Raw genomic sequence first — 13,161 nt, 5'->3', positions numbered from 1 at the left:
TTTAAAAGCGATGTCTTAGATTATAGACTATTTTTTATTTTGTTTTATTTTGAAAGAAAGAATCCTTGTAAAAAAATAGAGACTTATGCTGGCATCTACTTAAGGATTATTTGAATTGCACCCCGAAAAGGAGATTCAAAGATCTGTCTGCCTAAATCTCTTTATCAGGAAGTGTTTCAAGAGTTTAGCACAATGTCTTTCTGTTCTCCTCTCTGATATGAACTTGAGAATTAACGTGCCACTTCTGAAAAAGCTTTCATCAGAGTGGCTAATGAATCATTCTTTACTGGACTGACTTCTGGAGCAATCTGCTTACATTCTTAAATGCCTTCTGCAAACTGAATGTCAAGTTTTGGAAAGACATTCATCCATCAATGTCCTTACTCTCCAGGTTTTACGGGCATTCTGGAGTTAAAGAAAATGTCCTTTGTGGGTGCCAGTAATACCTCAACCTCACAGCAAGAAGAGTTCTGTAGCACAATGAACTTTTCTCCACAGGGAAGTTGACAGAAGGAACATTTGCCTTTTGCTGTACTTTCTTTATAGTAAACGAAAGGAGATTAGAAGCAGATGGGCCTCTTCTTCCATATGAATGTCATGACTAAAAATTCATTATTAAGATATTCAAATTATTCTCCATCTATAAGATCATTTTAACATGACAAGTAACTTAGCTTTGATAATTATTCAGCATTCTGCCACTAAGCCTGTAGATATAATCAAAAGTAAGGAAATATTATCTGTATGAAGATTTGTTTATTTTAACTTATTTATAATCAGTGATATGCTAGTAAATGTTTAACAACTGACTCTCCAATGGGAAAAATATACAACACACTAAGTTTATTCTGTATTTAAAACATTTTTCCATCACTTTGTTAAGTGTAGACAATGCACAAAACAATAAGCCAAGCCCTAACTTTTAGTTTGCCAGTTTCCAAGGTGTAAATGCTTACCCTGAAAATTAGTCTAGGAAATAACCAAATACCCTTGTCCATGTTGTGTCAAACTTGGTCTTTGGGTGACATCAAGGAATTAAAGACTGAAATCTGAGAATGGGGAGAAGGGAATCTCAGAAGCATATTTAGAGCTCACACTACAGTAATAGCCCTTCTTGCTCCATTACAATTGGCTACAACCCCTGATAGCCTCAACAACCATGTCAAAAGAATCCACAGTTAGCACTGCTCTTGGCAACACTTATTCCCATGTGGGTTTTCCAAAATGGGAAAACGGAAATCATTGCTGATGACTAAAGAAACCAAACCACTGCAAACTACATTTCCTCCACAGACACAGAAGTTTTCATTAATAAAGCTACAAAAAATGAAGTTGCGATGAACCCTACCAACTTAGTCTTTCATCCCCGACATCTGATTGATTGCAGATTTGATGGTAACGTTGTACAAGAAGACTTGAAGGCTTGGCTTTTCACAGTGGGTAATGATGAAGACAGGCTGAAGTGGAGTATAAAAAGGTCAAAAGTTTCTATCCAGAAACATCCTTTATGGTCTTGACCAAGATGAAAGAAATTGCTTAAGCTAATGTGAAAATCATCACAAATACTGTCATTGCCATCCAAGACTACTTCAATGATTCCCAAAGTCAAGCCACCAAAGATGCAGAACTTTACCACCTACACTGACAGTCAACCTAGTGTGTTTATTCAGGTTTATGAAAGTGAGAGAGCAATGATAAAGGATAATGACCTGCTTGGCAAGATTGAGCTCACAGGAATGGCAGAGGGGAGAATCCTGCCTGAAGTAGCCTTTGTCATTGATGCAAATGGCCTCCTCAATGTTTCTGTTGTGGATAATAGCACAGACAAGAAAAAAAGATCACAATCACCACTGACAAAGGTCATCTGAGCAAAGAAAGCATTAAGCATATAGTCTAAGAGGCTGAGAAATACAAAGCTAAAGAGAAGTAGAAAGACAAAGCATCTTCCAAGAATTCTCTTGAATCTCGTGCTTTCATCATGAAGATTCCAAGAGATGAGAAACTCCAAGGCAAAACTGGTGGTGAAGTCAAACAGAAGATCCTTGACAAATATAATGAAATAATTGACTGTCTGGATAAAAATTAGATTGCTGAGATTTCCAAGATGTGGAACTGCCCCATCTGGGGTAGGTACTAATGGGGACCTACCATTAAAGAACTCAGTTAAATGCAACAGAAGAAAGCGTTCCACACTGCTTTATAAAAATGGAAGGACTCAAATCTGTAGCCAAAGCAGTGGCACTTTAAAAGTAACATTTAAACGATCATATAAATCTGTGGATTCTGAATACTTGAGTTTACTTTACCTGAGAAGTAAATTTCATTTCACTTTATTAGCCCTGTGAATATATGGAAATACAATTCTTGAGCTGGAAAATAAAATCTAGTTAAAATTGGCACCATTTTTAAAAAAGCATATTTAGAAATGTGAAATCACTGAACTATTTATTGCTTTATAACCTAGTATCTTCCTCAGAATGTTCATTTTGCTAGCCAGAATGCAATTCTTTGTTTATCAGCATCCCTCAGGTTGAAAAAGAACTAAGTGCGTTTTAAAGGGATAGTGATGTTAGGGGATGCACTGGCTCCCTCCTCTCACCTTGGAAGAGAAGAGAAGATGTTGAGCCATGATTTTTCATGAGATTCAGGTGATTCAAAAGAGAAAATGAGATGGAAGGCAGCTGGCCTTTCTGGAATTATAGTTCCAGATAGGAGTCCACTGTTACAGTCACAGCTCCTTCCAACTAGACTCTTCTAATGTACAAGAGAGAGAATCTTACTGATATATATATTTTTTTACTTTCCCAAGTAAATTCAGTAAAGTTTAACCAATTGAGGGGGGAAAGCGTAAGGCTTCATTCCTTCCTTCAGCTAGCCTGGGACCATTTTTTTCTCCCATCACCTCCCTGAAGAGTCAGTATCTCCATTCAATTCCAGAATTGGAGCAAAAGAACTAAGTGAAATTTATGGTCCTGTGGAGGACTGAAGGATGCGGGTTCCTAAGAGGGACTCCACCCATACAAAGACTGGGCTCAGCTCAGAGGCAGTAGCAAGTTTTCCTGTAAAATCTACCACCCAGTAGCTGAAGTCCCTCCTATTGTTTTAAAAACCCTTACCTCCTGCCTTAGAATAAATACTGTGTATCATTGTAAGAGCAGTAAGAGCTAGGCAAAGTGGGTTAAGAGACTTGACCAGGATCACACAGCTGGGCAGTGTGTGACACCAAATTTGTATCCAGGACCTACATCTCGAGGCCAGGCTCTCAATCAACTGGGTCACCTACCTGCCCCCATCTCTTCCTTTTTTTATTTTTTAATCAGTTTTAAGAGTTTAAATGTAGTTTTAATTATTTTAATTTTTAATTAATTTTAATTTTAATGTTTTAATTGTTTTAATTGCATCTTTTATCATAATTGCCTGCATTTTTAATGTAAGCATTAAATAAATACTCATTTTCAAATAAAAAACATTTATTTTAAAATGTCTATATATTATGTAGTCATATTTCTTTGACCGTTTTTTGATGAAATCTGAACCTAATTTGGCATTTTGTTATTTTCAGGATGAACTATTATTTACAGAATTTTTAATTTCTCATTTCTATTACTGGATTTTTTAATCTTGTCATGTAATTAAATGTTTCTTTTTGAAGTACTTTTTTTTTCTTTTTATGCTCTTATATTTTCTCTTTCTCTCTCACTGAAATTTTCACTTAGATTTTTGCTTTCAACGTTATTGCTATTTTTATGCTTCTTGGGTTTTATTTTTACTCTCACTCTAAGCACCTGCATTCATTATACCTAATATATTTTTTCTTCATTCATTCAGTCATGGCATACCGGGTCCTTCTGTCCCCCACTCTCTCCTGAAGTCTGCCCAAGCTCATGTTTGTTGCTTCTATAGTTTATTGCATCTACTTAATTAGACCTATAATCACTGAAGTAGACTGTACTATGATTATTGCATGTATCATTGATGTATATTGGCTGTGAATGGTACCCTGAAGTGCCATTACCTGGGATGCTGAGTTAATCATCTTTTGTTCTATGAAGAGTTGATATGTATTCTGTGTTGTAGAATTCCAGATGTCAAGTGTATGAGTTGGAAAAGTGTATCCACTCCCATTTAGGGCCAATGAAGTTAGTAGAATTAATTTTCCAGAGGCATTGAATGGGGTTCTGCACTTGGAGTCAGAAGGTCCTGAGTTCAAATTTGACTTTAGATACGTACTAGCTGGGTGACCCTGTGCAAGCCACTTAATCTTTGTTTGCTTCAGGTTCCTCAACTGTAAAATGCAGGTAATAGCAGCCCCTACCTCCTCAGTTTGTTGTGAGGATCAAATGAGATATTATTTAAAAAACACTTAGCACAGTACCTGGCACATAGTAAATGCTATATAAATGCTATTCTATCCATTTCCCTTCCCTTCCCTTTTCTTTCCTTCCCATTAAACTAACAACCTAACTCTTAACCACGAATGCAACCTTATAATCTAATATGAAGATAAACATATGTCAATTATTGACTGAAAATTCTGAAAACAAATTTCTATTTCAAACAAGATTTTTACTTACATGAATTAAGGAGGTTAAAACGTTTCCCCCTTTAACTACAAAAAGGTAAACTGGAAACAGGAGAGGAAGAATGTTCCACTTCTTTCCCAAATCGGGTAAGAATTTTTATAACTCACTTTAATGAATGTTATTGTTGCGGTTCTTAGTCCTTTATTTTCAAAGAAGACCAATGAAATCGTGAGAAGAACGTTTTGGTTTGCTCCTAAGTTGGATATAAGTGAAGTGGAGTTGCACAAAATGGTCAGCCTCACTCTCTCTTCCAGAGTCACTGCAGTCCAGTTATAAGTAAAGACAACTTCAAGAAGGACTAGAACCTCGGCTATGAGGACTTGAGCCCTTTTCAAGGCTGCTCAGCCATTTTTAGTGTCCGCCTGCCACCCAACCCTCGCCAGTGGCTGCAAGAAGTTAACATACGTATGGCCACACCTCAATAAACTCTTCTTGACAAACAGGCTAAACCAGGGTCAGGGTAACCCATAAGCCTTGGAGCACCCTTGGTGAGTTAGGAGGATGTCTGTCCCAAGCACGTGAAGACATTTCTCAGGGCAGATGAGAACAAATTATTCTGACCCCCATGGAGTAGGCTGAAACTGGTGCTAGAGAATACTTAGAGCCTGGTCAGATACTGAAGAAGTCAGGGTCATACAAATCCAAAGAAAATACCAGAGCTGTATGTACACATATGCATGTGTATAATATGAGTGTGTATGTATATGCAGTCATATGTGCTGGGAGAATTAGGTACATAATGTTATAGATCTCAATATTTATATAGAAATGCTATGAGTATATATAATTATATATACATAGGTTTGTATAAACACACACACATATATATATATATGTATATATACATTTTTTCCTTGCCAGATACATAGTGACTCAGTATTCTTAACTTGGAGGTAAGATTTCCAGTCTTACTTTAGTCTGTTTACCACATGGCTTGCCCCCCACATGCACAAGCACACACACACACACACACACACACACACACACACACACATATGCTAAAGAAAAGTGCCAAATACCAAAAACTTTGTTTTATAGAATTAGAAAAAAATTATTATAAAGCTCATTTGGAAGAACAAAAGATAAAGAATATCAAGGGAAATAAGGGGGGAAAATGTGAAGAACGCAAGTGTAGCAGTACCAGATCTCAAACTGTACAAGACAGCAGTGATCATTAAAACAATATGATCCTGGCTAAGAGAAAAAGAGAGCATCAATGGAATAGAGTTGGGGTAAATGACCTCATCAAGATAGTGTTCAATAAACCCAAGAGCCCAGCTTTTGGGACAAGAACCCACTATTTAACAAAAATTGCTGAGAAAATTAGAAAACAGTATGGAAAAAATTAGGTTTAAATCAACATCTCACAGCCTATACCAAGATAAATTCAAAATGGGTAAATGACAAGTATAAAGAGGGAAAGTATAAACAAATTAGGTGGACATAGAATAGTATACCTATCATATCTATGGAAAAGGAAGGAATTTAATACCAAGCAAGAGATAGGGAACATTACCAAATGCAAAATGAATAATTTTGATTATATTAAATTAAAATTTAAAAATAACATTTAAAATTAAATTAAATTAAAAACAAAAACAAAAAACAAACAAAACCAATGCAGCCAAAATTAGAAGGGAAGCAACAAATGCAGGGGGGGAGATTTTATAACAAAAACCTCTTGCAAGGGTCTAATTTCTTAAATCTATAAGGAACTAAGTCAATTGTACAAGAAACCAAGCCATTCCCCAAATTACAAATGGTCAAGGGATATGAATAGGCAGTTTCCATATAAAGAAATCAAAACTATCAACAATCACATGAAAAAGTATTCTAAATCCTTCCTAATTAGAGAAATGCAAATCAAACCAACTCTGAAATATCACTTCATACCTTGCAGATTGGCCAATATGACAGTAAAGGAAAATAATAATTATTAATGGGGATGTGGCAAAATTGGGGCATTAATGCCTTGCTGGTGGAGTTGTGAATTAATCCAACCATTCTGGGAAGCATTTTGGAAATATGTCCAAAGAGCTTTAAAAGATTATGTGCCCTTTGATCCAGTTATGCCACCACTAGGTTTGTACCCCAAAGAGATAATAAGGAAAAATACTTATACAAAAATATGCATAGCTGCGCTCTTTGTGTTGTCAAAAAATTGGAAAATGAAGGGTTGTCCCTGCATTGGGGAATGGCTGAACAAATTGTCATATCTGATGGTGATGGAATGCAATTGTGCTATAAGGATGAATAATCTGAAGGATTTCAATATGAACTGGGAGAGCCTCAATGAACTGATGCAGAGTGAAATGAGCAGAACCAGGAGACCACTTTGCACAGAAAGTAACATACTGTGGAACAATCCAATGTAATGGACTTTGCTACTAGTAGCAATGCAATAAGTGAGTTCACTCCTGAAGGACATATCTGATAGAATGCTATCCACAATGAGAGAAAGAACTATGGGAGTGGAAATGCAAAAGAAAACATATGACATCACTTATGACATGTATGTATGTGTATGTGATTTGGAGTTCAGTCTTTAAAAGATTGCTCTATAGCAAAAATGAATAATGTGGAAATGGGCGTCAAGTGATAACATTTGTACAACCCAGTGGAATTGTTTGTTGGCTCTGGGAGGGTGAAGGGAAGTGGGGAAGGAAGGAAAATTAATCATGTAAACATGGAAAAATATTTAAACCCAGTGGAATTGCTCATTGGCTAGGAGAGGGTGATGAAAGGAGAGAGGGAAAGAAAATAAATCATGTAACCATGGAAAAATACTCTATATTAATTAAGTAAATAAACTTAATTTTAAAATATTTTAAAATAATTTTAAATGTCTTTTAAAAGAAAAATGTCTTTTATTCTTTTACTTATGAGGATTTTTTTAATGCCAGTCTTGTTGATCATGGAATTCCTTTAACAGTTTTCTTGGGCTCATAAAAATGAGCTATGCAAAATTATCAGATTTGGGAAAGAACCACTTTTGGAAAGTGGAAGAATAGTCCACCCCCTCATAATTCCATTTCCTCTTTACCTCTGTTTATCCAAAGGGAGGTTAAAGCAATTTAACATCTCTAATCCAAGAGAGTGAAATAATAGTTTGTAATTAAAATTGTTCTTTCTGAAAGTTTCCATAAAATAGTTGAAATGACTGTTTTAATCATGTTGAGTTGAATTGCAAAGCAGTGTATGAAATTCAATTGCTATTATATATGTGTGTTTATAAAATTTCCCTTCCCGTGTGTGTCAAATTTCAATATTCTTCATTTTGAGATAAGATTCCCCATCCTCCTTGAGCCCTCTCACTGGATGGTTTGACAATTTCAGAGAACTGTCTCTTCCACATAAGAGCTTGCACCTGCTATTTAGAACTCTTATGTTCCCAACTCCACCACTGAAGAACAAATAGACACCATCCTTTTATCATTTCAGTGCTGCTAATAGGGTGAAGGATTATCTGCACTGAAAGGCTTCCATGTGTCAAATCTCTCTCCCTAGAGAATCATTCATTTCTCAACAAGCTGAGACTAAGAGATACACTGTGGACAGCGAAGGATACAGGAGCAGTAACAGGTCAGGAAGCTCTGAATCTCATGAGATTCATTTCTCTAACCAGAGCAACATTAACCTCAGCTGTGCAATTCAGCATTTCTGAGCACAAATTGCTATCATCAGTGCAAAGAAGCACCAGAATAGACTACAAGGCATGGAGTTTGACTCATAAACAAGACTTGTTTGTAATTAGGAAAATACAGGTGAAGGATAAAATCTTATTTCAAGAAAAGATGTTCTTGAAGGCATTTTGCTCTAGAACATGACAGTGTCCACCCTTTGTAACCCCGCATTACTTTAAAAGTATGAAGCAGATGTTCTATTAACCTTTTTTCTTAAGAAATGAAGAATTCTAGTAGCCATTAATAGTTTAAGGGACTTCTCTGTCTTACTTTATTCCAATTAAGAGTTCCAGCCACAAAAGGATAAAGCTGAGCGGAATCTTGCTGTTTCTAACTCCTCTGGCTATTACAGATTCGTTTGAAAAGCAAAAATAGGAGGCATTAGAAACAGCTTCTGAATGAAGAAAGTATATTCTGTCAATTAGGGGCTTTTCAAAGGACTCCTGGAGAAGCTTTCTATCATCAGGCTTCTATTACATATTGTCCTTTCAGCAGAACATAAATACAGTAGGAAATGGGTATTGTACTTCTTATAACATTGCAGCCTAAATATTTAATATTAGAAATATAATCAACAAATAGCAGAGTGAAGGGAGGTAAACTAAGTCATTGGCCAGAAAAATCTGTTTTTCCCAGGGAAAGTAGAAATCAGAACTGAGCTTTCATGTGAAGGTCAGTCAGCTCAGAATAGTTAGAACCCAGGAGAAAAGAACTCCCTTAGTGCCAGCAGCTAGGATAATATATACAAGGAATGCCCTGGACCCCACGTAGACGATAAGGCTGTCTGCTCCATCAAGGTTATACCTCATAATGAACATTGTTTGCTTTGTTATCTTGCACCCTATAAAAACTTCATGGTAACTTCAGTCTGGTGCAACTTTCACTAGGAAAGGTTGCCCCGGCCAGTTAGGTACACATTATTAATCAATAGATTAATAAATGAGTATCGGTTCCTTTAATCAAACTTCTGGGTGTCCAGACTCACTTTATGAAGTGCACCACTTCAAGAGCTTCCTTTTCAAAGCAAAAAAAAATGATGCAAAAGCAACTAGAAAAATTGAGAACAAGAACCAAGAAGCCACAGTCAGCATCACATAGGATTATGAAGCAAGTGTGAGAAAGGAAAACTTGGGATACAAAACACCAAAAGATAACAACACAAAGACTTATAACGACAAATAACTGATTCTGTAAACCTGAACAGAATTCTACAAGAGGTAAATGGATAATTTCTAAATATTATGACTGAGAAAACCAGAACAGAGTAGAAACTTGGAATTGCAAATTCAAAAGTCAAGAACTTAAAGGTACCATATATAGGTTTGAATAATTCAAAAGGGATGCTTATATTCTAAGCAGGAAAGAAGATACACTGGTCTATTCCAAATACTACCATCTTTATTGTTGTTTAGTTATTTTTCAGTCACATCTGGCTCTTTGTGGCCCCATTTAAGGTATATATGGCAAGAATACTGGAGTGATTTGCCATTTTCTTCTCCAGTTCAGTTTTTAGAGGAGGAAATAAGGTAAACAGGGTTAAATAACTTCCCCATAGTCACATAGCTAGGAAGTATCTGAAACTAGATTTGAACTCAGGAAAAAGAATATTCCTGACTCATTATTACCTAATAATAACCCAGCTGAACATCTTTATAGAACAACATAAAACATCTTTTTACCATATATCACAATAAGTTCACCATGAAACATAATATAAAAAATAAAATTAGAAGAGAGCCAGTATACTTATCACAGCTACAGTAAAAGGGAGAATTCTTAAATTAGAAAAAAGGTCAGTTACAAAAGATAAAAGAGTGTTTTAATTACATAAAATTAAAAAAACTTTTGGCATTACTCAAATTGACACAACTAAGAGTGTGGTCATCTGGGAAAAATCTTTTTATCAAACATTTCTGATAATTTTCTGATATCCAAATATATAGAAAACCAACATAAACATAAGAACTATTTCTCAATAGATAAAAATGGGGAAAATATGAACTAGTCTCAAGAATCACAAACTAATAGCAACAATATGATGGGAGGATCTGGGTTCAAATCTGACCTCAAATACTTCGTTGCCATATGACCCTCAGCAAGTCACTTAACCCCAATTGCCAAACCCTTCCAATCCTTCTGCTTTAGTATCTATACTTAGTATCAATTCTAAGATAAAAGGTAAAGATTTTAGAAAAATAACAATAATAAGAATGATTCTTCCAATCACTAATAATAATAATCACCTAATACCCAGAAAATTAACAAAAATAAACAGAGATCATAATAATCCATATCAGAGGGGTTGTGTGAAGAAAGGTATGAGATTATGAACTAATTCAGAATGAAGTTAGCCATTCTAGGAAAACATACATGATGACTACTACCACGTAAATGAAAAAAAAAAACTACCAGAAAATAATAGATAAATTGATATTATATAAACCAAAATTGGCTTCAAAGAGGAGGTAGAGAATATAACTCTTTTCTTTTTAGATATGGGTATGAGTATAACATGCAATGTAGAGTGTCAGACTTTGTTTATGTGTTGGTTAGTTTTGTTGAATTATTTTCCCCTCTTTTATTCTTTGTTTTTAAGAATGTCTCTCTGAGAGGCAAGTAGGGAAGGAAATATCAGGAAATGTGGATAACAATTTTTAAAAATCAATTTAAAATTTTAAAGGAAAATATCTGTAATTTTGTTCAATCAAGTAGCAAGCTAAAGAGAGAGCGGTATAAGTATAGAATTATAGCTATATGCATATAATGTTATTTTACAAAGGAGTTTGTCCTCCTTTTATGCAATAATTACAATATAAACTTTTGAAGGCAAGGGCCCTAGAAACTGGAGAATCAGGAAGTTTCAAGTAAGATATTTCTTGTGAGTTTCGAAGTAAACAAGAGATTTTAACATTATATTCACATACACTTTGGCCTTTCCCCCAACTAAAAGATATCTAATTTGCCTTTAATTTTTGACTGTAAAAAAAAAAGACACCATAAATATTTTTATATTTATGCAGCCCTTCTTTTTATCTTTTTACTACTAATCAGTTATATGCCTACAAGTGGAATTTCTGGGTCAGAATCTATGAACATTTTAATCATTTAAATTCCAAATAACTTTCTAAAATAGTTGTATCAATTAAGAGGCTATTTTATTTTTAGTGATGGAGGACACAGGTAATTTATCTTATTTTATTTAATTAGATGATTTAGAATAATTTCCCATGGTTACAAGACTCATGTTCTTTCCCTCCCCTCCCCTCACCCACTTCCCATATATGATGCACAATTCCACTGGGTTTAACTTGTGCCATCAATCAACAACCATTTCCTTATTATTAGCATTTGCACTAGGGTGATCTTTTAGAGTCCACTTTCCCAGTCAAAGCCCCACTGACCCATGTGATCAAGTGGTTGTTTTTCTTCTGTGTTTCTTTTCCCACAGTTCTTCCTCTGTATGTGGATAGAGTTCTTTCTCATATGTTCCTCCAAATAGTTCTGGATCATTGCACTGCTACTAGTACAGAAGTCCTTGACATTTGATTGTACCACAGTGCATCAGTCTCTGTGTACAATGTTTTCCTGGATCTGCTCCACTCACTCTGCATCACTTCCTGGAGGTCATTCCAGTCTCCATGGAATTCCTCAACTTTATTATTCCTTTTAGTACAATAGTATTCCATCACCAACATATACCACAATTTGTTCAGCCATTCCCCAATTGAAGGGCATCCCCTCATTTTCCACTTTTTTGCCACCACAAACTGTGTGGCTAGGAATATTCTTGTACAAGTGTTTTTTTCTTATTAGCTCTTTGGGGTACAAGACCAGCAGTGATATGGCTGGATCAAAGGGCAGACAGTCTTTTAGTGACTTTTGGGCATAGTTCCAAATTGCCTTCAAGAATGGTTGGATCAGTTCACAACTCCACAAGCAATGCATTGATGTCCCAGTTTTGCCACATCCCCTCCAACATTCACTTTCCTTTGCTGTCATGCTGGCCAATCTGCTAGGTGTGAGGTGGTACCTCAGAGTTGTTTTGATTTGTATTTCTCTCATTATAAGAGATTTAGAATATTTTTTCATGTGCTTATTAATAGTTTTGATTTATTTATCTTAAAATTGCCTATTCATGCCCCTTGCCCATTTATCAATTGCGGAATAGCTTGATTTTTTTGTACAATTGATTTAATTTCTTATAAATTTTTGTGATTAGACCTTTGTCAGAGGTTTTTGTTATAAAGATTGTTTCCCAATTTGTTGCTTCCCTTCTAATTTTGACTGCATTGGTTTTATTTGTACAAAAACTTTTTAACTTAATGTAATCAAAATTATCTGTTTTGCATTTTGTAACTTTAATCTTGCTTGGTCTTAAAATCTTTCCTTTCCTAAATATCGGGCAAGTATACTATTCTGTGTTCACCCAATTTACTTATTGTTTCCTTCTTTATGTTGAAGTCATTCACCCATTCTGAGTTTATCTTGGTATAGGGTGTGAGATGTTGATCTAAACCTCATCTCTTCCATACTGTTTTCCAATTTTCCCAGCAGTTTTTGTCAAATAGTGGATTTTTTGTCCCAAAAGCTGGGATCTTTGGGTTTATCATAGACTGTCTTACTGAGGTCACTTACCCCTTGTCTATTCCACTGGTCCTCCCTTCTGTCTCTTAGCCAGTACCATATTGTTTTGATGATCACTGCTTTATAGTACAGTTTAAGATCTGGTACTGCTAGGCCACCTTCCTTTGCATTTTTTTTTTCATTATTTCCCTTGATATTCTTGATCTTTTGTTCTTCCAAATAAACTTTGTTATTGTTTTTTTCTAATTCTATTAAAAAGCTTTTTGGTAGTTTGATTGGTATGGCCCCAAATAAGTAAATTAGTTTGCATA

At 35.3% G+C, this 13,161-nt stretch overlaps 1 pseudogene; it reads left to right on the top strand.

Moving 5' to 3' along the window:
* The first annotated feature begins 1,565 nt into the window (after window positions 1–1,565).
* LOC130455605 (heat shock cognate 71 kDa protein-like) lies at window positions 1,566–2,137 on the top strand (annotated as a pseudogene).
* Window positions 2,138–13,161: the final 11,024 nt, after the last annotated feature.

The sequence above is a fragment of the Monodelphis domestica genome, chromosome 7 (assembly GCF_027887165.1).
Source record: "Monodelphis domestica isolate mMonDom1 chromosome 7, mMonDom1.pri, whole genome shotgun sequence".
Lineage (NCBI taxonomy): Eukaryota > Metazoa > Chordata > Mammalia > Didelphimorphia > Didelphidae > Monodelphis > Monodelphis domestica.
This window is presented reverse-complemented; position numbering and strand designations above follow the sequence as displayed.